Source organism: Macrobrachium nipponense, chromosome 31 (assembly GCF_015104395.2).
Source record: "Macrobrachium nipponense isolate FS-2020 chromosome 31, ASM1510439v2, whole genome shotgun sequence".
Taxonomy (NCBI): Eukaryota; Metazoa; Arthropoda; class Malacostraca; order Decapoda; family Palaemonidae; genus Macrobrachium; species Macrobrachium nipponense.
In genome coordinates, this window is record NC_061093.1 from 25,178,987 (window position 1) to 25,201,531 (window position 22,545).

The 22,545-nt window shown below is 35.2% G+C and overlaps 1 protein-coding gene across 1 annotated transcript in view; it reads right to left on the minus strand.

The window, feature by feature from the left end:
- Positions 1 to 22,545, minus strand: part of LOC135206696 (MAM and LDL-receptor class A domain-containing protein 2-like) — a 267,118-nt gene that overhangs the window by 210,989 nt on the left and 33,584 nt on the right. The window lies entirely within an intron of this gene.

Below are 22,545 nucleotides of genomic sequence, written 5' to 3' on the forward strand. Positions count from 1 at the left end.
CTTTATAACCATTATTATTATCATAATATACGTAATATATAATATTGTAATTATATTTATCATTATCACTATTATTATTAGTATTCGGCTCTTTTCTTGTTATTGTTATTGTAAGCACACTCGCACAGGCTAAGTCACAATTCCAGGTCTCCTAATTGGTTATTTCTATTATCTTTATGCTTATTATCATGTTAATATTCATACTTATTTCTTCATTTATGTTGATTTTATTCTTACTCTTAAAATCTCATGTTAAACAAAAAGCCCACTTGAACTAAAGACCTAAGGGGAGTTAAGTACAGCTAAAAAGGAATAGAACATTTTCCCCAAGTGCCTCTCAGCCAAAGCAACCTTTATGCATATACACAAAGCTCACGGTAACTGGTGTTGACGGTTATGGGAAAAGAGCCGAGAGTGGGAAAAAAAATACTTCGTGGTTTTGCAAACAAATTTTCAGTAAATCTCGGAAGACGATTTATTAAAAAGATAAATGGTTTTATTTTTTAGCCAAAACAAAGAAGCAATCACACGTATTTTGCTCATTTAGCTACAAAATTCTCTGCTTCTTTCCTTGTGTCTATTTAATAACTTCTGATAAAAGATTGTTTTAACGCCTTTCAAAAAAAGAATGATGTAAAGTCTTCCTATATTCTTAAAGTTTTACAAAAAACAACTTTTTGGTGTTCCAGGAAGCTCAGTGGCAACCAAGAAAGATTCTTAGTAATATTACCAATACACTTAGGAAATCTTTAACGGTAATCGTTGCTGTAAATAGACGGTACTAACGAAATTATACCAAAACTGTTTTCAGTCTAAGACCTATCTCCTCAGTTCATTCATGCGACCACCTTTCAGCTAAGATATTCCATTAATGGCTTGTGAAGGTGTCGAGACCTCTGGTCACCCAAAGCTCTACGTTAAAAACTTTTTCAAACCACAAAGTGGTACTGTCTGAACGCCGGAATATTTAATTGCTTTTCTGCCTATTATTAATCTACTTATGGAATGTAATGTATTAAATTTTGAAGTGTAAAAATGTACCGCAAGTAAGTCTCTCTCTCTCTCTCTCTCTCTCTCTCTCTCTCTCTCTCTTGTGTGTGTGTGTGTGTGTGTGTGTGTGTGTGTGTGTGTGTGTGTGTGATTTATAATGAACATCAGAATACAAGAGCCGTTCATGAAAGATTCCTCTTTCCGAAACCAGGGCATGTTCATTCTTGTTCCCGGCACTGATATCTCTTTTGCACCATGTACGATTTATACAATATTGCCTTTACAACAATGAATTCATCGCTACTGACTGTGGCCTGTCTTTTATAACTAGTAGCCTGTCTTTTAGGACTACAAGTATAGCCTGCCTTTGAGTGTATCTTTTCTTAAGCAAGTAGGACTGAATACCATGGTGTATTAAAAACTATATGAACAATAAATCTTACCAAAACATATTTCCTTTTCCACTTCCCCTTCTGAAAAAACAACATAATGTTTGGTATTCGTTTCTCGTTAACCAGTCGATTACATGTAGAGGACTGACTCTCAGTCTTATGGTTTTATTACCTGTTAATCAACCATCACAATTCAAAGAAAGATTGTCCCTCTATTATGAAATATGAAATGAGACCTTGAGGTATATACTATCTTATTTCTAAAATGGAAGGTAAAGATATAAAACTACAGCACTGTCTGAGAAAAAAAAGCTACAAATGCTCCAACAATTGCCAACATCTACAGAAAAAGCAAACTGGTAATTTTCTTTTACCACTGCAGTTACTTGAATTTGAAAGTATAATTTAATCTTCTAGTCCCCGAAATGAATAGGTTAATTTCAATTTTCTAGTTAAAGGGAAACAGAAATATCAGCAGTGCATCGGGCAAAATACTTCTACAAGTTCATTGCCCAAAAATACATTTTTATTTTGAAGGCAAGATCTAACAAAGGGGATTCACAAGTATGGTAAAATTTCCCCCGGATGTTGGTAAATGGACATAAAGCGTTTTTCCTTTAATTCCAGGAATATCATAATTTATTAGCGTCACCCCGACTTCCGCCAGGAAGGCATTTCTTCCAGAGCACTTAAGAACGCAATATATGCAAACTGCATTCAGCATTTTCGTCTCAAGTTATGCATGAAACCATTACCGTAAAAGCTGAAAGAACGGACCTCTTTTCCCCTCAAAGCAACGCGTGAACCATTCCCTTTTTCCAGCCCCGTGACGACTATGCCCTTTGGAAGACGCCCTCTTCCGTATTCCAGCTCGAAGCGCGCATCCCATGGTAATTGCTAAAAGGCAGCCTAATCAGGAAGAAAAATAACAGAGAGAGTGAGGGGAGTCGGTAATGGTCTCCTCAAGGCAGAGGGACATAACCTAATTACAACTCATTTAACGGAACCCCTTCCAGGGTGCTGTTCTTTCCAACGTCACTTGCAAATATTACCTCTCTCAACGAATGGTACGTTTCCGACCTGGGCTTGTCTTTGTTTTATCAAAAATAAAGTTTGTTTTCACGTCACGGTCATTTTCACGGTTATAGAATAAAACCGCTAGTTCTGGACAAATGTGATCTACGTTGACGAAGTGATAAGTTTCCGATCTACAGAAAGGCTTTTGTTTTTTTTATACAACAACGGCCTTTTACTTCCTGAAGCCGAGAGATATCATTCGTTTACGGAAGGAGATAACTCAATCACAACACTTCATCCTTCTCTCTCAAGTCAGGAAGAAGCATCTCACAGTTAAGTGTCTTCCGAGAAACTCTCGCTTCTAGAGAATTATCTCAGGAAAGAGAAGCAGTGAATCATCCGTTTTTATTCGTCGTGTTTCCACGATTTCTCTCTTTATAAGGCGCGAGAGAGAGAGAGAGAGAGAGAGAGAGAGAGAGAGAGAGAGAGAGAGAGAGAGAGAGAGAGAGAGAGAGAGAAACCCCCACGACGGAAAACAATCAGCGTGATTTAGTATCACTAATGTGATGAAGAGAGAAAAACAATTATAAGGGACGAGAGAAATGTAGTAATGACATCACCTGAGTGTAATATGATGAAGCCTGCGCATGCTCAGACTAGGATCCTCTCGTAAGACACCAGGAGACATTTTAGAGAAATATGTCTGAATTTTGTTAGACCTTTTTCTTAATTACCAATACCCTTTTTATTTCCAGTTGGGATGTTTTTTATTTGTTTCCATAACTAATGCCTTAATGGGGTGTTCTTCGCCTACCAGTGCCTTATATTGCTCTTTATATTTCTTATACATTGATTTTCGGAATTTCTAAGCAGTTGTGGTTCTTAAAATGACAAGAATTAGGTATCATAGTATCTATAACTAAAATCTTAATACTAACCGGTCTGTTACACCTTAGTGTTTCAGTTTTTTCAATTTATCCTAATCTAGTTTTCAGTTTTCTATGAAAGAAAACTATTGTGCCGGTTTCGTCCGTCCGTCCGCACTTTATTCTGTCCACCCTCAGATCTGAAAAACTACTGAGGCTAGAGGGCTGCAAATTGATAGTTGATCATCCATTCTCCAATAATTAACCATACCAAATTGCAGCCTTCTAGCCTCAGTACTTTTCATTTTATTTAAAGTTGAAGTTAGCCATGGATCGTACATCTGGCAGCGCTATCCGGAGGCGTGCTACGCACCCTCATTCTACCGCATCTGGGAAGCAACTGAAGCATTGTTGGTTGTAGCTGATGGTTTTAAACAGCATTATACGTTGCACAGAAGAAACTTCGACGCATTGTTAACTTGTTTATTTTTAGCTAGAAGTAAATACCGCAACCGATATCATTTAAGCCTAATCATGACGAAGCCTACACTGTTCACTGCCAACCAGAGGCTGCAATCTAAAATCATCGACCAATCAAAAGCAGAATAGATGCTTCAGTGATACTGTACGCGGATATTTAACGTCATCTCCAAACAGAAAACTGACAATATCAATTTCTTGACATTATTTTATGATACTTTTATCTCACAGGCCTTTGTGAGATGCCTCTGGATTTAGATTTCATCCTAAATCCTTCACAAACATGGGACATTTCCTTCTAATATCTGTTTGTAGGTTCAAGAAGCCTTTTAATATATCCTTATATTCATTCCAAATTCCATTATTATGCTTTTCTCTCCTTTATGTCAAAATGTCTTTTGTCTCTAAAAAAAAGTTTTTGTTCAAGTAGGTAACATTTAGCTTTAAGAGAAGGCCTTGATCAAACAGCTAACAGTTACTTGCAATTAAAAAGCAATGCATTCTAAAGAAATGTTCAAAACGCCAAAGGCTAAAAGGACCATAAATGTCTATATTTGCATTCTGAAATGGCCGTCGTTTAAACGTATGTTAACGTCTTAACCCTCGTGTTTTCTGGAGGTAATTGCACAGTAATTATAAACCATTACCCGTGGGCTTCATCAGGGCCAATTGTATTTAGGATTCAGAACAATACTTTACTTGAATCTAAACAGTTATATAAAGAGCTTATTAATGGTATGGAAGGGAGAGTATAACTGAAAGAAAAGGAAGATAATGTGGGCATTTGGCATAATTGGCAAGAAACGATACAATACGAGAGGGGGAAAAAACAGTTAATATTTCAACCAAAATAAAGAAAAATGAATGCAAATGGCCTTGCATGCCTGTACGCACATATGTATAATATGCAAGTTTACGTATGTTTGTGCAGGCTTAAAGGTGATTGTTTATCAGTTTTTTGCGCCAAATAAAGAAAAAACTCCCCATAGAAAACCAAACATTTTCATTCCTCTGAAAACTACTAATTAAAAATTCAGTGAATAAGAAATACAACAAAAATGTCATGTGAACGGTTTCAGTAAACCATCTTACATGCATTGCCTGGAATTGGACAGTACTGCCTCCATATTAACAAGGCGTGATCTGACCTCCAGCTTACTCAGGGTGCGTGCTTACTTAACTCTACAGACAAATAGCGCTTTGTTTCGCCAACAAAAATCAAAATAAATACGCTATATTTTTTACATTTGCATTCTAATAAATTAAACATAAACATCCTATCCTAAAATTCTTGTATCTTCAACTCAAAGCGAAACACCTTTTTTAGACTTTTTTAGGCTTTTCCTTAGAGCTTTCCTAGCCACCCCACAATAACAACAACAGCAAGAACAACAACAACACAGTAATTTGTAGGCTTACTCCCCGAGTAAGCGAAAACCCGTCCTTTCCAATACTAAAGTTCATAACTGACAGTTCACCGAAGATCACTCCGTGGAGAGTATAGTCGCTTTGGGAACGAATTATTGATAATTACCAAGAAAATTATCCGACGGCCGTCAATCCTGACCCTTTTAATTACGCCCATGCTAAGATTTTTCCTCTCACGGCCGGGCACTTTGATGAATCGCTCCGACCTCATTTTCTACGTTATTATAATTAGTGATAAGTTGCTGTTCGAAGGGGGACGCAGAGTCACACTGCTCAGTGCGTAGCTCCTAATTAAGGGCGATTTAATTAGATCCCGTTCAGGGGGCTCCCACAGGCGTCACCTGCTTTATTTCACGCGTGGGTGCATTTCAAAAAAGCGCGCCTTTCATTGTGCCAATCGCACAGTGGCAAAACTCATAACCGGGGAAGTTTTCGTAGCCAGTTCAAACACGCCGGGAGCTAAGGGTGGAATGAAACGCTCTTCCGCAAGAGGTAATTGTTGCAGTAACGTTTGGTCATATGGCCTTTTTTTTACAGTTATTTCAACAATTGGGACTTTTAAATCGCTAAAGTTCAAAAGTGAAAGGAGCATGGTTTTCTCGACTGTAGGAATAATAGATTGACACCAGAAAAGATAAAAAAAATTAAAAAAGAGGAGGGAAAGGCAATAAGAACAAAAACTGATGATTAAATCTATTCATTTTCCTATCATTTTGGCCTGAATTTTGGACTGTTCCCCAATAGTCGAGAATTTCAAAGCAATTCCACATCCATCAAGAAAACTACATATCATCATAAGCGAAATTGTAATTATCAACTCGAGTTGTTGTTAGTTACCTTATTGGTCTCCAAGATCAGAAGACACGTGACCGCCATCACTCCTTTCATCGACGAAGAATTTCGAAAGCAAAGCTTCTAGAAATTGGGAGAGAGAAGAAGAGAGTCATCAAGTTCCGCGGTCAATTATCCCCTGCTTAAGTTCCCAGCCACGGGAATTCTCAGAAGAGTAAAATGTTATATCATACAGTGACGTCATTGGGGAAAAATGATTATTTTCGTCAATCATATTTTGCGTCTCCTGCAAATCTACCAAATCTTTCAAGTCAAGTTTTGACGAACGGCTTTCACTGCAATATAACTTTTGATTATCCACTTCCTTGGCGTGATTTGCGCTTACGATGATGGAGTGTTTTCTTCATAGCAATTTTCTGAAGAAATGCTCGTATTACGTATAAAATAACTACGTGTGGTAAGAAACTTTGGCATGCAAATCAACGCTACGTACCACCAGTATTGCTGCTTCATGGCTCTCAGTGGCGTCGTTCGATTGATTTTTATTGAAGCTAACATATATTTAAGCTCCTTAGAAATCCTGTAAAGCTGCTTTATTGAAGCTGTCCATTCTAAACTCGACTTAGTAATGAAGTGAAAAAAAATCATAACTATAAAGGATGGGCTTATTACTGGCGTAATAAAAAGTAATGATATCTTATCACAAAGAACTTATTCTATTTTAATCAACTATTCTAAGAAATTAAGCCCGATTCTTAAGCCAAAGTACCACGTTTGAGCTAATGGACTTCTTTAATTGCTCCCTACCATCTGCAGTTTTCACACGTTCCAAGTGGAAATTGTGATAACAGAAAGGGTAAGAAAATTAGTGAAATACTGTATGTTTTCTTGGTAGCAAGCAAACAGCAGTCATACCTCCGCTGCATGCAAGCGGGAAGCCTTTGTTCAGAAAAGATAAGACCTGCTCTATATAGGAGGTGAACAGTCATTCTGGTGTTAGTCATACTTTCGTATTGAAATACGTTCATTCATTGGCCATCTTTATTAATATTCTATTAGAGAAATGTAAATATTTCAGATTTTTTTATTAATACGAAAGATAACTATCTTGTAAACATATAAAACCTTCAGAATTGTTGGACGCTAGTAAATAAACTGGATCTTCCTAGGGTTTTAACACTGTATGTATCATAAAGATATCATAAAGATAATGACCACAAGTAATATTAGTCTTAGATAACGAACCCTTAAAACTCTTGAGGTTCAATATCTAGGAAAGATCCAATAAACCTCCAACCATCTAGAAGTCCAAGAAACGCCGCTTTTCAAACGTAAAATAAAATCTAAATTGCAAATAAAAACACCGGAGATAATTTACTTAGGACTTGTTGGGCTCTTTAAACTTCAATTATTATTATTATTTATTATTATTATTATTATATTATTATTATTATTTTATTATTATTATTATTATTACCCAGAAGTCTAGTGACTTATATGTAGGATTTGATCTCCAATGAGCAGTAAAAATTTGAGTAAATCCAAGATTTAAGAAACTGAACAGCAAAATGGAAAAACGCCAAAGGGAACAGATATAAAAAAAAAGGTAGAAAGCAATACACCAGAGGCCAAAAGCAACCTAGTATCGCTTACAGTGTACCACGCAAAGTACGCTGTAAGTCTTGCGAATTATAAAAAAAGAATTCATTGCTATTTCCTCAGTGAAGGAGATGGAAATTACGTTATAAACTTCGCCTTAATATTATGTCTAATAAGCAACTCACAGTAATCTTTTATTGTAATATCACACAACGGAGTTTCTCATGGGAATAAACTAAATTACTTTTTTAATAGGATCTTTAATCACGATGTAAAGTACCGCTTCTGTTTTCTACTAAATAGTTCAATCAGTGTCTAAGACTTACGTTCTTTCCAGACTCATTATGTACCACATATGAAATATTTGTTACATAAACCAGCGGTTTAAGGAAGGAAAGGAATTCATGGTTAAATAAAGGGCCAACATGAAAACACATAAATAGTAGTAGATTGGAGCGATAATATGGTTTATTAAACATATACATCAGAAATGAGTAAGTCTACAAAAATAATGTGGTTCTTAGACATGTTGTTGCCGTGATGGGAATAAACATGAACGCCTTTCTGTAGTTCTACGATTTTATCTAGAATTATGCTATTTCAACGTTCAATTTACTACTATCTATCTGTTTTATTCAAGATACTGATAATTTTATTAACTATGAAATTCTTTCCCTTCTTAAACCGCTCGTTATGTAACAAATATTTCGAACATGATATATAATTAGTCTGGAAAGAACAAAGGTTTCGAATACTGAAGCGGTATTTTCCTTCGTGATTAAAGATTCTACTGAAGGAAAATAATATATTATTATATATATTTATATATATATATATAATATATATATATATGTATTATATATATACATTATATATATATAATATATAATATATATAACTATATATATATATATTCATACATACATATATATATATACAAAGAGAGAGAGAGAGAGAGAGAGAGAGACTCACTTTTGTCATTTGACCTCAAGGAGACCAGACGAAATGGGGCTTGGTTATGTGATGTGGGAACCTTTACTGATTTATAAAAAATAAAAAAAAATTTCTGCATTACTAACTCTTACCAAAGACCTTTACGATCAACTTTCAGGTACAATGGTCCACCGTAAAGATAAACAACTCAGTGGAGTAAGTATAATCAAGGCCATCGAAAATAGATCTATCTTTCGGTGGTCTCGGTATAATGCTGTATGGCCCGCGGACTACGAAACTTTAATCACCGCCCGGTAATAGCCTTCCCTATAGTGATGCCAGAAACACGATTATGGCTAAATTTAACCATAAATCAAAATTTTTAAAAAAGCCCTACCAAGGCTAGAAGGCTGCAATTTGGTATGTTTCAGATTGGAGGGTGGATGATCATTATACCAATTTGCAGCCCTCTAGCCTCAGTAGCTTTTAAGATCTGAGGGCGGACAGAAAAATTGCGGACAAAAAAGTGCGGGCTGGCAGACAAAGCCATCTCAATAGTTTTCTTTTACAGAAAACGAAAAAGCATAATTACACCCTACTATTTCATTCCATTCACGATACATCCAGCAAATGAATGGGACTTATTTCCGTAACCAATGGGCTCTCATCTCATGCCATTAATATTTTGTCATCATTGGATAAATGTATGTCGATCCGACATTAAAACTGCCTACCCTTCCTTTGAAGGGAAAAAAATTAAACAGAATCAGTGACTTAGGCCTACAACATTATGACCTACTTAAATTAAGCACATTCATTTCCATTTCATTAAAGCCATCATGAATAAGGAAAATTAACCTCCTCCTCCTCCTCCTCCTCCTCTTCCTCCTTCCTCTCTCTCTCTCTCTCTCTCTCTCTCTCTCTCTCTCTCTCTCTCTTTGTATGGCTTTTAGGTTATAAATGAACGCGTTTACACAGGTAATCTTATATACCTAAGGGAGTGTTGACGCATTTATTTTAAGTTGACGTATGTGGGCGTGGCCAAAGATTATAAACAAATTTAAGATAATGAGTTTGTCCAATCCAGTTTAACTATAATTCTACAATATTATTTTTTTCCTATTTATTCAATTTGTAGGTTTCATTGGTAATCAGTTTACAACACTAATATAACGATTCTGGTTTTTTTTTAGAAGAAATAAACAAACACATTTTTTTGGCCTCGTGACCACGAAATTTGCTCACTGTTGGAACCATTTAAATCTCATGAAAAAAGTTTTATAATAATAATAATAATAATAATAATAATAATAATAATAATAATAATAATAATAATAATAATAATAATAATAATAATAATAATAATACCAAATCTCATTTACGTTGTACTCTCAACGATCATATTATTCATTTCACTACAAAATAACTAGTAACTTCAAAATAATAAGTTTGAAAACTTACATTAACTGAGAAAAGGAGGCGTTGTACTCAAATATAAAACTGAAGTGGAAGTTCGTTATTTTTTTTTTTACATACGTTCAAATGAAATATAGCGAACATAAACTAAAGGCAAAAATTAACCTCATGTCAAATGCAAAGAAGGTCCCTAGTTTAAAACAGCTCAATTACATATCGCCATGAAACAGGTGCGCATTCATTGTTATTATTATTATTATTATTAGTAGTAGTAGTAGTAGTAGTAGTAGTAGTAGTAGTAGTAGTAGTAGTAGTAAGTAGTAGTAGTAGTAGTAGATGAAACTTATTCACATGTAAAGCACACAGGAGCCACTGACTTGATTTTCAAACTTCATTAATTTCGTAAGTTTTAATATCATTACTCTGAAGGGAAATGAAATCAATCGAGCAAAAGAAAATGGGAAGACATTCAAATTGTTTAATAAATTAGCAAAAAATAATATTTGTAAATATTTCGCCCAAATGACAACGAAAGATATCTTCGGAACTTGGTCCAAAAACAAAAATAAATGAATTGCCATAAAAACCTGATTCTGCAGTAAGAAATGAGTTTCGTCTTAATACAAAACTATAATTGGATTCTAAACGTTTACCTCCAGCCGACGTGACGCCAGATAAGGGACCGTCACACTATTGTCCCTCATCCAACTAACAAAGGGCGACCCTCGACAAGTGGCCCGGTCCCGTTTCGTGCAAGGTAGAGCAGGGGTTGTCCTGCGTGTGTTCGTGTGCGTGAGTTTTTGGCAAGGGCAGTGCCAGGGCACCTTTAGTCAGTCCCTGATTCCAGCGAACGTTGTGCCAACGAATCTTTAGCGCAAATTTCTCTCTCTCTCTCTCTCTCTCTCTCTCTCTCTCTCTCTCTCTCTCTCACGAGAAGATACCATCGTCAGCAAGAACAGAACCAACATCCTTCTTTCCCGGCGACCATATTTTCCACCGAGATAACTGAGTATACGAGTATTAGCTATAATGGAAACGGAGGTATATGCTAGGAGGCGCTATTCCCGATTCCCTCTTCCACAGAGCAAAAGGACCCTGGAAGGAGAATTGTAAATGGAAAGGGATTGCCGGCAAGAAGGTATGCGCAAAGGGGAATTTGCATTACCCATTACCCGAGGCAAATGTTTATATCTATGTCGTGGTTACTTCTGGCTCCGACTTGGTTCCGTTTGCCGCAGCGATGAGTTTCGGGAGGTCCTTGCGGACAGAGTGCGTCTTTTACCATTTAAAAAAAAGGGGAATGAATGCTTCTTGTTTATCTAATCGCTTCTCTGAATAGTCTTCTGGCTTGCATATTGAGCAGCGCTATTGGGAGAGCGAGAGTCACCGTTATGCCATTTTGATACGAAATTTGTAACTGTTAATCCGATGCTGAATAACATTTGGCTGGTTATATGGGTAACATCAATTTAGTTTTTTGTTTTTCTTCGACAAAAAACAGAAAATGTAATCTAACAACAATAGTTAATATAACCCTATTCTTGAACTAAGAATATACAAAGAAAAAATAAAATATATATTTATCAGACATGAATAATACTTACGACAATGACTAATAAAAGTTATGAAGACTCGAAGACCTTTTCGATACGCTTTCTCACGGGAGAGAGAGAGAGAGAGAGAGAGAGAGAGAGAGAGAGAGAGAGAGAGAGAGATAACCGTAAAAAGTTACGTGATATCTTATATATAAACCCTTTTTACTTTTTTTTAAGACACAGGGTGTCAAAAAGCGATCAAATATGAAAAGGAAACGAACAAGAGAGAAACCAATGTATCGTCCCGAGTCTCTGCCGAAGAGATCCAGCGACGAGGCTTTATTATCGTTCATTTTCCATGAGGGTTCGTTGACAGGAAAACTATCCCACAGAAATACGCAATAAATGCTCATTGGCATGCCTTTGACACTGAAAATCGAGCTTTTACGTATACGGAACCAAAACTATTCAGAAAGTTGCCCTAAGAACGAAAATGGGAAAGCCATATAGAGAATTTACGTAAGAGAAAACTAGGCATTATAAAGGGGAGTTACGTGAGCGATGCAAGATACTCTAAGTAAGTACAAAAGACTGAAAAGGTGGAAAAGTGAATAAAGTTAAACATTTCATGCAGGTGAAAGAAGCGTCCTCATGATAACCACGCCACTTTATTATTATTATTATTATTATTATTATATTATTATTATTATTATTATTATTATTATTATTTATATTCTTATTATTATTATTATTATTATTATTATTATTATTATTATTATTATTATTATTATTATTAATCAGAGGCATTCCAAACGTCGTCATACCACCCGAAAAATGATTTGCTGCTGTTATCAGCAGCAATCTATTTCGCGGGCCAATTTCGTAACACTGATTCGTGCACATGGGAAATCTATAAATCATAATTACTGTCAACGCCGGAATTTTTTGTCGTGCCATGCAAATTCCCCAATTCTCTCTCTCTCTCTCTCTCTCTCCTCCTCTCCTCCTCCTCCAAGGATGGAGGCACGCAAGGAATAAACACAAATAGAGGAACGGGGAGGACCCTTTTTCGAGAAATTATAGGTCGTTCTCTCATATGGATCTCGACCGATGGGAACAACTAGGTCACACGAACTTCCCAGAATATGGCTCCGATCACAGTTTCGTGCACAACCTTGGCAGCGGATGTAAATGGTCCAGGACACACATACATGCATGCATACATACATACATATAGATGTAAGCGGGAAAACAGAAAATAAATCAATGAAAAAAATGAATTTCGTTTTACGAATATCAGATTAATTATAGATACATACGTAAGTACATACATACATACTTTTATACATATAGGTGTAAACAGAAAAACAGGAAATAAATCAACAGACGAAAAAGAATATCGCTTTACGAGAATCAGATTAATTATACATACATACATACATACATACATACATACATACATATAAAATAAATCAGAAAATGATAAAGATCTTCGTTCAGCGAGAATCCGATTAATCATACATATATAGAGTTTTGAAGTGAACAGTAAAACTGAAAATAATTCAGATAATGAAAAAGCATTTTGTTTTAGAAGAATCAGATTAACCATACATACATTACATACAAACATACAAAATAAATCAGTAAGTGAAAAAAATTTCAATTTACAAGAATAAGGATAATCATACATACATACATACATACACACATACATACATACATACATACAAATGTAAATAGAGATGTAAATACGAACAGCAAATAAATCAGTAAATGAAAAAATTTCAATCTACAAGAATCAGGGTAATCATACATACATACATACATACATACATACATACATACATACCATACATACATACATACATACATACATACATACAAAGGAAAAAACAGCATATAAAGCAGTAGATGAAAAGAATTTCACTTTACGAGAGAGAGATTACCTAAACGCGGACATTTTCCCCAGGTAAGTCACCCGGGCACGAGACCATAAATGCAAGAGCACACTTAAACCCACTAAGGTTGATTGATAGGAAGGAAACGCCAAGGAGTACGCCGAGGCAGATTAGGAACCATCCCTTCACAGGAGGAGAGACAGGATATGAAAACCATGACTCTGTTATGACAGGCTCGGCGGAAGGATGACGATGGATATGACGCGCGGAAAAGAAAAAAAATTTCTTTTTTCTTTTTTTTCTCCACTTCCGGGAAAGAAGTCGCCTCAGTGCGTAGGTTAGAAGGTCAACGAACTGCAATTTATTTTTTCATGGCGTTGCTGTAGATGTGTAGTATATATTGGCTTGTAATAGGCATTTGAGTAATGACAAATAAAATTTTATAATGATTGCCACATGGTTTATTTAAGAAAGCCACCCAGGTTTTAAAAATTGTTTTTTAAGATGTCTGAGCCGTGAGGAAATTACTCAAGAACAATGACGTCAAATTTTAGTTTTCTGTAAAAGAAAACTATTGTGCCGGCTTTGTCTGTCCGTTCGACCTCAGATCTTAATTATTACAGAGGCTAGACGGCTGCAAATCAGTACGCTGATCATCCTCCCTCCAATCATTAAACATACGAAATCGCAGCCCTCTAGTCTCAGTAGTTTTATTTTATTTAAGGTTAAAGTTCGCCATCATCGTAGTTCTGGCAGCGCTATGGTTACCAACAACATATGCCACCACCGGACCGTGGCTGAGTTTCATGGGTCACAGCTAAGAGTGGTATGGGCCTTGGCTGAGGCCACACCAGACAGAAGACTCAATTGCGCCGAAGTGTTTTCGGCGCATTTTTTTTATTTGTTTAAGGTTTACCTTGACAAACAGATAACCAAACATTTCCTTCACAATGACAATTCGACAGTATTGGCCACCCTACAGTCTGGCTTCGAAAAATAAAAAAACCAATACTTGCTATTTTTGAAATGGATAATCAATGAAATATCAATCACCCTGAAAAATACACGAAGACTAAGGATACACAATCAAAGGAATTTAACTGTCTGAGAGTCATTTTCCCAAGTGTCAAAATGTGCCTCAAAGGGTAACAGTCGTCATCAACAAATAAGAGCCCTTTTTTTTCTTTTAACTTTTTCAGGGTACTTTAAAAGTTTATTTACACTAGTACTCCTGTTTAGTAACTTGTCTGAGAAGTTTTAATAGAGCGATCAGTATGTTAATCCGCTTCTAGTTATGGCTCACTTCATATCAAAGGAGTAACTACGAGCATTGAGGAAACTATCGTAGAACGCATTTAGGATGATATCTACACTTTATTTGACTATTATTATTGGCCATAGTTTCAAGGAAAAATATTAGGGAAGTTTACTTAAAGCCTTTGATAAAATAATGACAATAAGGTATACGTTCAGTTTGACTTCCACTGGAGAATTGAATACTACTGAAGATGTCAACTATGCAAAGCTAAGTCAGCTTTTAAAGAAACTGTACCTTCGACAATACGGCCTACCCACCACATTACTATCGCTGTCATATGTGTAGCTGACTGTGGTCAAAATGTGCAACAGAAATCACGTAAATCTATTTTTCAATGAGGAACATCAAATTTAGATGAAGTGATGCAAGAGTCAAAGTTCTCAGGACGTTCATAAGCAACTGCGATTATCATAATCGTAATTTATCAAAATCAAAACTATTTTACCAAAATTACTTGTCAGAATTACAACTCGCAAAAGTCAAGTAAGTTCGTAAGAAGCGGTACCATAATTAGGGTACCATTTTAGGAATAATTAAATACCTCAACATGGCAGATCCCAGCCTCCCATAGTCGGTAACACAATTTAAAATAAAACTTAAAATCATTTTAATTCTGATCATTTCTGTCTTTTTTGTCATTGGAAATTATTGAGCTGAAAGTAACTACACAGCGATACCCATATCTATACTTTAAATACGTTTACATAAGGATGACATGAGCTTCCTAAAAGTTATGGAGCCATTTCTAAATTTCAAAGGAAAAAGTCCGTCATTTACACTTATTCTTATTTTTTTATATATTTTTCTTTTTCTCACATTATGCATTGAAATTTTTTTATATATCTATTTTTTTATTAATTTTTATTTGGTATTTTCTTCATTACCCTATTTCTTTTATTTTCATTTACTCTTTTTTATTTTGGTTATTTATCTACTTATATTTAATTTAAATAGTGAATAAAGATTGTGCCATAATAGGGAGCCATTGGCGCCTAGCTGTTAAATTACTCCATCTTCAATAATTATACATTCATAAATAAAACAGACAAATTGATCAGAAACAAAGGGGTGATTTCATAATCATTAAGGGCACAACGAACGTTTATTGGATAGAATTCAAACAATTTGTATCCATTTGGAAGATTTATTTCTAAGTACGCAGGATTTTCAAAAGTTAATGACGATACGTCATGCATAAGCCAACATACAATGCTACTTCGAGCCAATATTAATATCTTACTATGAGATTCAGGGCCTCTGTAACACGGTTTTTTGGACTTTGCTCCTTATCAAAGCATCGGATGTAGCTGAAAGTTGACATATGTATATTTTACAACCACACACAAATTTTGGCAGCATTATCAATGACCTAAACCTGATAGTTTTAATTTTTATAGAGTAAAAATTATCCAGCCAATATGGCCAATGATTACGAGCCAAGAGTCGAAAAACATTCATTACGTAAGCAAGGTAAACAACATTTGACGAAATGTTACCCCGCCCATCCACCAGACAGAAACTTATTCACCTTATTCTATCGGCTCGGAAACCCATAGCAGTCAATAATGGCTAACAGGATTTGGAATTTTCCACGTGGTTGCAAAACTGCATTTGTCTTACAACTTGCAACTTTTTACAGTCAAGAGAAAGCCCGTGGCCATGACAAAGACTTTATGAATGGCGGAACGATACATAGATGTGGGTGGGGTATCTGTGCTAGCGTGTAGTACTACTGTAGTAATAGCAGTAATATACAGGAATTAAACGTTTAGGCCAACTGCTGGGATCCTTGAGGATCATTTAGCACTTCTTGCAACTACTCGAGAAATGAGTTTTTATAGCCAGAAGTTAAATTTTCTAATCCAACAATGCCCATGATAGCCTTCAGTGTTATCCTGAATTATAACGAGGCCAATAATTATTGGTGAAGGTTCAAAGCCAAAATGCGGTAACGGCAATTTTTTTTTTTTTTTTTTTAGTAAATAAGTAGATAGCCAATAAATAAAAATTGCTTGACATTGGATATAGCAGTTATCAAATCAAGCTTGTCTACTATGTTTTTGAAAATTACCAACTATTCCCCACATCTTGTCAATCTGATTGTGACCTATAAAGTAGACTGTAATTTCTTAGGAAACTTATTTTGGAGTTAGACTAATAATCGAAGTGTTTTTGTATTTATTAACATATTTTGTTGGTTTGTTCATTATGACAATTATCAGTAGAGAGGTTTCAGAGTTCATAAAGGTGTACTACTTTGCTTGTATTTAAATTTTTATGTCATTGTTGCCAGAGGTCTAGCCTTCGTTATGTATAGCCAATCATCCATCGAGAAAGAGGGAAGAAATGCTGTCATAAGTTACGTAACGAGTGCGTTCGAAACCTTTTCTCTGAGTAAGTTGGCCCGTCTTAAAAAAAAGTCACTTTTACATTATAAGTACCAAATTTATTCAACCTACGTAATGCAGAATAATGTCAAAATTTATGTGTAGAAATAATGTGTATTCTGAATAAGCGTTATATTTATGAAATGCATAGATAAAAAGTTATTGCGAAAAAACCGTGTTACAGAGGCCCTGAATCTCAGCAGTTCATTTTAAACAATGAAAACTATTTACCCTTTCAAATAAAATACACCTCTTCAATAAAGAGTTACAAAACGGAAGGTAGCCTCTGCCCCTATTTTTAAAATGTATTTTTTCAAACCAAAAGTTTTTTAAATTGTATTTTTTCAGAACAAAAGTTAAAAGTTAAAACTTATTCGAGTCAGCAGTCAATCTTTCTAGCCAATATGCGACCTCATTACCCAGCCCTGAATATTGGCAAGACCCCACCTGTTTTTCTCCGACATAGAAGTTGAAATAACCCAACAACCTGAGACGTGTTATTCGGCGGCAAAAATGCTGACAGGCTTTGAGAATTCCCCGAACCTCTGATTGACAGTAACGAGAAAAGTCATCATTTCTTCGCTTCGAAATAAGAGAAGATATTTTTGGTTATCGAGAGGCAATTGTTCTTGATCACGTGAAAAACTTCTTTGTCGTCAGGTAAAAGTTTTACCTGTTATATTTTACCCGATTTTGTCGAAGTAATAAGGTTTCATTTTTCGCTTCCGGGTTTGGCTGATATTAGATTGGGGTGTTCGTAAATTCACACTGTTCAATTTTGGAGAAAGATAAACGGTACTAGTAGAGAACCAACTTTAAGAAGTTTTATTATCTAATATCATTATTCATTCTATTATGGAGTCATTGCTCAGAAGAAATGGACTAAGACCTTTAATATATAATATCATTAGTCTTCGGGTAGTTTAATTTCATTAGCGCATGGCGGTAAAATTCGTTTAATCACACTTGAAAATATATGACTTTTTCTTACTTCACAAATTCCAGGAACATAATGACATTATGCTAAAATGGGACAGCATACCTCTACCTTTTTTTCATAGGCAAACTATTTTTAAGAATCCATTGTTGAAGCTTCAAAACTTATCGCAACACTGGGTCAAGAAATGCCTATATTTTTATCGATACGATAAACATCAGCATTTTTTAAACTTCCATAGGCAAACCATCAACAAGGACAGACTGTGATATTCATATTCTGTATCTGCATGCATGTTTGAGGTATGGGTGTGCGTATGTGTGTATTTTGCAATGATACCAGTGACGGCATAAGGTTCCAAACAACTTTTTTTTTTTCTTTTCTTTTTTTTAACCATGAGACCGATTATTAGCAGGTAAGGAATATCAAATCTCTCACTAAACCCCCCAGAATGTTGTCAAAGGAAAAGGGCATTAAATTACGTCATCAAGAGCAATTTGAGCATATTAGCCCAATCTTTCGGTAATCATGCCATGGACTATTTGTGAATTCTCGTCAAAGGCTTCATTTCCCTGAACCTCAGAACTTAGCAGCGGGTCTAGTCGTGACATTTTTGGCGATTATCGTGCAAAGGCATCTCAGAAACATTTTCGGTAGCTTCATAGATACCTCAAGAGAAAGTATCCATCTACAGATAATTTCTACGTGATTAAATAAGGATTTTAACCCCGACGGTGGGAAAATGGAAGATAGAATCCCAATTACAAAGGGAAATTACATGAAAGCTAAAATCTAAGGGATGTGGTTGGTGTAGCTGTCATGGATTTTTAGAACTAATCTACGACTGAAACTGAGATTCAAGCCCGTCAACTATTTTTTTTCTTTCTTTCTTTACTTATATTCACCTATTAACGATTTTTATAACGCTGGTCCCAAATTATGCCTAACGCTGTTAGCTTCATATTCTGAGACATCAGTTCAGTTTAGTAAGCTTTCAAACTAACGTAGGCCGGACTCTCAGACGCAAAAAATCACCTAAAATACCAAAGGGGTGAGGATACTATGGTAGATTCACATCACCCGTGTATCTGATGCCTAAGCCGGTCCCTTACAACGCTCCTGATTGGCTGTTGATAAACCAATCACAAGGCTGGAAACTTTCACTCTCTCGAGAGAGAGTTCACATAGGCAGGATGTATGTTCCACCTCTCCTGAGGGATATGTCTTTCAAAAGTATCCCACAGGAGAGGTGGAACATACATCCTGCCTATGTGAACTCTCGAGAGAAACTGAGAGTTTCCAGCCTTGTGATTGGTTTATCAACAGCCAATCAGGGGCGTCGTCAGGGACTGGCCTAGGCATCAGATGCATGGGTGATGTGAATCTACTATAGCCCCATGACATTTTTAATAGTTTTCTGAAAATGAAACTATTGTGCCCGCTTTGTCTGTCCCTCCGAACTTTTTTCTGTCCGCCCTCAGATCTTAAAAACCACCAAGGCAGGAGGGCTGCAAATTGGTATGTTGATCATCCACCCTCCAATCATCAAACATAACAAATTGCAGCCCTCTAGCCTCAGTAGTTTTTATTTTATTTAAGGTTAAAATCAGCCATAATCGTGCTTCTGGCAACGATATAGGCCAGGCCACCACCGGGCTGTGTTTAAAGTTTCATAGGTGGCGGCTCATACAGCATTATATAGCGACCACCGAAAGATCGATCTATTTTGGGTGGCCTTGCTTATACGACGTACAGAAAACTCGACTGCGCTGAAGCTTCTTCGGCGCATTTTTTACTTGTTTTTGTTTACCTCATTTAACGCATGGTCAACTGATCGGCGGCCAGTCGGAAATGAAACCACGGACCGTGCAAACGCAATTGCAGTGTTTTACCAGCGGGTTAAGGTCCCAACGTATGCTGGTGTGAGACGGGCAATGAAGTGTTTATATTATAAGGAAATTATATGATCTAACACTTATGCTAGTATTTATGATATATATGTACATCATATACGTATATATATATATATATATATATATATATATATATATATACTATATATATATATATATATATATATATATATATATATCATTTTATTTCAGCGTAAGTTATTAATCATTGAATAATACAATTATTTCCAGAATTCCCACGATTGAGACTTTGATCTTCCAATTAGACCTAAAGTAAACCAAAATTCTTATTCGTTTGAATGAACTAAAAAGAATATTATCACAAGCCAGGACGCTATAAACTTCCACTACATACACACCCCACATACATGCATTCATACATATACTTACTATATATATATGTATATATATATATATATATATATATATATATATGTATGATGTGTATATATAGTATATTAATTATATATATAATTTTATTTCAACGTAAGTGATTTAAGATTTAATCCTTGAGTAATACAATTATTTCCAGAATTCCCACGATTGAGACTTTGATCTTCCAATCAGAACCTAAAGTAAAACAAAATTCTTATTCGTTTGAATGAATTGAAAAAGAATATTATCACAAGCCAGGACACTATAAACTTCCACTTTATACACACCCACAATATATGCATTCATACATATACTTACTATATATATATATATATATATATATATATATATATATATATATATATATATATATATATATCTGTGTGTGTGTGTGTGTGTATACACTTTCAGATTAATTTCCTTTTGCCACAAATGTAAATGTTTCCAAATAATTGTTTCCTTTTCTTTTCTAGGAAGAGGTAACAGAAGGGTGAGAAAGGAAGACGAACTACAAACACAAATGAAGTCACAATAATGACTGATTGGGTTGATCTGACGTCACTCCCGTGACAGGGGAACTGTGACTACGTTAATCCTAAAAGAATCGTCACTTAAAATGATCTTGGGGTAAACAAACATGAAATAACAGCACTTGATGTTTACCGCTTTTTGAAATAAGAGGCAGATCCACACAAAATTTATCTTATGCAGTACATTCTTGTTCTTTGCCCTTTGTGAAGTAAACTATGCTTTTACTGTGATCAACTTGCTTTGTAAATTTTTTCATAAAACATGCTTCAGAAACTAAATATGATTTAGCTAAAAAAATACATTCTATATTAAACTAATCTCATAATGCAAATCAAAATGTAACAATTTATAATCCAAATTCAACATCCAGTTTTAAAATTAAAGTAAAACAAATTGTTTGAGTTTATCAAAACAATTATGAATGCAAAATGAAATGGGAGTTACTCAAATACAGATCCACGCTCAGCCACTGTTGTAACAGGTACAAGAGTTCATAATCGCTAGAGCTTGGTCATGTTAAGCTGTGCAAAGTAAACAAAGTTTAAGCCAACGTTTCACCAGTAAACAAGCACTCTGTCATCACTGCAACAATGACTGAGTTTGCAAAATAATATAAATATTAGTTTGGATCACTAATATTTATATTCTGTGTTCAACTTTATAATTTCCAAGCTTAATAGTCCATTTATTTCATTTTGGAATCGAGGAGTGTAATCTGTATTTTCCATGTCATGGTTTTATTAAACAGGAAAAATATTTGTTACATATTTTGAAAGGATATCATTTCTTTTAATACATGTAGAGTATTATGCCCACTCTAAAGTATTATTATTACTATTAACTGAACAAAGAAATAAAAAAAATATTAAAAACCTGCAAAAGAAGTTTAACGAAAGTACCATTATAAGACACAAATGTTGAACGACTCATTTCTGCGGATAAAATAAAAAAATATTGAAATCATAATTAATCTTCTTTTTAATGAGGATCGAGCACGGATTAATTTTCAAGAACGATAGAAAGCGTGCAGTATTTTATTCTTGGACACAAATGATACAAAACCTCCTGAACAAATATTTCTACAAAGCTGGCTGGATTCAGTGAACGAAGAAACACTAAAGTATTGTTCCATTCATGAATCCTTAACAAAATCTTTTCAGTGGATCTCGTGTTTTTCCGAAATTCAGCATCGTTCCAAAATCGGGACGAATATCTGTATTTCCTCGATCTGTCTTGATCGAGCAATCGTCTTCAAAGGCTCAAAAGCCATAAAAGAATTATGGAGATCTTTTCTTACAACGGAACCGGAAGTGCGACTGTTTCCTGGACCCGAAATATATAAAAAAGGTTTTTATCACTCCTGGAGATCTATAAATAAAAGAGGGAGTTTTTACTTCATAACGTAACGGCCTGTAGTAGATTTATAGCCTGGAAAATGTCCCCATGATTTCTTTTTGCAGTTTTTTTCTTAATTATTTCATTTCTCTTTTTCATTTTATCACAGATAAAACATAGTTTTTGTGACTGTGGATTTAAACTCTCTCTCTCTCTCTCTCTCTCTCTCTCTCTCTCTCTCTCTCTCTCTCTCTCTCTCTCTCTCTCTCTCTCTCTCTCTCTTAAAAAGAGACGAAATTAGCATAATAGGCACTGCGTTGTGCCTATACAATATGCAAAATATTCAGTCTGATCACTGAAACTCCCACGAGGATTCGTAACAAATACCTATATAATGTATATA